Source organism: Otolemur garnettii, unplaced genomic scaffold (assembly GCF_000181295.1).
Source record: "Otolemur garnettii isolate 467f Iridium unplaced genomic scaffold, OtoGar3 scaffold00233, whole genome shotgun sequence".
Lineage (NCBI taxonomy): Eukaryota > Metazoa > Chordata > Mammalia > Primates > Galagidae > Otolemur > Otolemur garnettii.
In genome coordinates this window covers 1304784-1307763 of record NW_003852628.1, presented here as the reverse complement: position 1 = coordinate 1307763, position 2980 = coordinate 1304784, and positions in this window count along the sequence as shown.

The following is a 2980-nucleotide window of genomic DNA, read 5'->3' as shown; positions in this document are numbered from 1 at the left end:
GCGTTGTGGCAGGCGCCTGTGGTCCCAGCTACTTGGGAGGTGGAGGCAGGAGACTTGCTTGAGCCCAGGAGTTGGAGGTTGCTGTGAGCTGTGATCCCAGAGCACTCTACCGAGGGAGCCAGCTTGAGGCTCCGTCTCAAAAAAAAAAAAAAGATGTAATGAAGCACTCTGGGAGGCTGACCAGGGTGGATTGCCTGAGCTCAGGAGTTCGAGACTAGCCTGAGCAAGAGCAAGACCTTGTCCAAATAGACCAGTGTTGTGGTAGGCACTGTAGACCCATCTACTTGGGAGGCTGAAGAAGAGTTTGAGGTTGCTGTGAGCTATGACACCGTGGCACTCTACCTAGGGCGACACAGTGAGACACTGTCTCAAAAACAAACAAACAAACAAAGAAACAAAGGAGAAGGGGGAGAAGGAAAAGGGGAAGAAAGGAGAAAGGGGGTTAAGGGAAAGAAGTGGGGGGAGGGGAGGGAAGGAGGTACTAAGTTGGATAGTGAGTACACGAGTTTATTATTCTGTTTATACGAAAATTTAGGAAAAATACAACATTAAAAAGTGATGGTGGGGCAAAGGGTGGGGTGCTTTTTAAAACCAATTCTCTACATGGGACACGATGTCTGTCCTTGGAGGAAATGGTGAGTTGCATCCCATCCCGCGGCCAAGCAAGAGGCCGGGATGGTGGAACGTGACGGGGAAATGTGAACTGAGGGAGATAGTATAAGCCTCAGACTCAAGCCCTGTCCTGAGAGCTAGGGGCAGTGACTGCGCCCCGGACTTGGACTGTGCCAGGACTGCCGCAGCTTTGCCTAACTCCAGGGTCATCACCAATCTTTGAGCTCCAGGGGGCGCTACTCGTATGTAATATGAAAGATGGTGTCCGGGGTCCTTGGTGAGGATTCTTGTAATGGAACAGAGAGCAGCCCTCCTCCCGCTGTGCGATGGGACCGCTACTTTCCAGGTCCACAACTGTATACGAGGCCACCAGAGCTAAGACCCAGCCGACCCGACTCACTTTCCAAGATGTTCTGCCCAAGTTCCCGGCTCTGCTTCCAGTCTCTGTCACTCAGCCCCTAGGACTCGCCCATTATCCTTAATGTCCAATCAGAAGCGAGGGTTGGATCCCTGGAGGAACCAGCTGGTCGGAGGGCTTTTCATTTTTTTTTTCAGTTTTTGGCCGGGGTCGGGTTTGAACCCACACACCTCCGGTATATGGGGCCGGCGCCCTACTCCTTTGAACCACAGGCGCCACCCTGGGATTTTTTTTTTATACCTAATTTCTTTTCCTTTTTTTTTTTGTAGAGACAGAGTGTCATTTTATTGCCCTCGGTAGAGTGCAGTGGCGTCACACTGCTCACAGCAACCTCCAACTCCTGGGCGTAGGCGATTCTCTTGCCTCAGGCTACCGAGTAGCTGGCCCGGCTATTTTTTTGTTGCAATTTGCCTGGGGCCAGGTTTGAACCCTCCACCCTCGATATATGGGGCCGGCGCCCTACCACTGAGCCATAGGCGCTGCCCTATACCTAAAATTTTTAATTTAGATGAAAATAGGAAATTCTCCATGGAAGTATTAATGTCAACAACTAGCATTTGGAAAAGTACAGAATCTGAATAGACCAATAATCAAAGACGATCTACTTCTAAGAAAGACACTAGATGATTTTATGGGCCAATTTTACCATACAGGCAGACAAATTTTAATTGCACTAACTTCTTAACTTTTCTGTAAACCTAAAGCTATTCTAAAACAAAAATTTTATTTTTTTTATTTTATTTTTTTTTTTTTTTTGAGACAGAGCCTCAAGCTGTCCCCCTGGGCAGAGTGCCGTGGCATTACAGCTCACAGCAACCTCCAACTCCTGGGCTCAAGCGAGTCTCCTGCCTCCGCCTCCCAAGTAGCTGGGACCACAGGCGCCCGCCACAACGCCCGGCTATTTTTTGGTTGCAGCCGGCATTGTTGTTTGGCGGGTCCGGGCTGGGGATTCGAACCCGCCACCTTAGGTGTACGTGGCTGGCGCCTCAGCCGGTTGAGCTATAGGCGCCGAGCCCAAAAATTTTATTTTTAAAAATTATTAAATACCCCCCAATCCTTAGAAATGCTAAAGGCTTTTTAAAAAATTCTCAGCATCTCAGGTTATTTTGTAAAGGTTTTTGTTTGTTTTTAAGACAAAGTGTTTATTGAAGAGTAAGTTTTCTTACAGTGTCCAAATGGACTGTTCCCTTTTTCTCTTGCCCTTCTCCTTGTCTGTATTCAGATACAGTCTTTACATAATGGGCAAGTTGTGATTTACTCTTTTGTTCCCTCCCTTTAAAAAATCCTATTATAGGCTTGGCGCCTGTAGCTCAAGCAGCTAAGGCGCCAGCCACATACACCAGAGCTGGGCAGGTGGCTCAGGCCTGTAGCACTTCCTAGCAGTCTGGGAAGCCAAGGTGGGTGGATTGCCTGAGCTCAGGAGTTGGAGACCAGCCTGAGTAAGAGTGAGACCTCGTCTCTAAAAATAGCCAGATGTTGTGGCAGGCTTGTAGTCCCAGCTACTTGGGAGGCTGAGGCAAGATAATTGCTCAAGCCCAGGAGTTGGAGGTTGCTGTGAGTTGTGATGCCACAGCACTCTACCCAGGGTGACAGCTTGAGGCTCTCTCTCTCAAAAAAAAAAACCCTATTATTCCAGATCATTTCATTTCCACATTACTGCACAGACTTAATGAACTGCCTTAATTTTTTTTTTTTTAATACAGAGTCTCACTCTGTCACCCTGGGTAGAATGCTGTGACAGCATAGCTCACAGCAACCTCAAACTCTTGGGCTTGAGCAATCCTCTTGTCTCAGTCTCCCAAGTAGCTGGGACTATAGGTGCACCACAATATCCATTAGTATTTCTATTTTTAGTAGAGCTGGGTCTTGCTCTTGCTCAGGCTGGTCTTGAAGTCCTGAGTTCAGGCAATCCACCTGCTTGGGCCTCCCAAAGTGCTAGGATTACAGGAG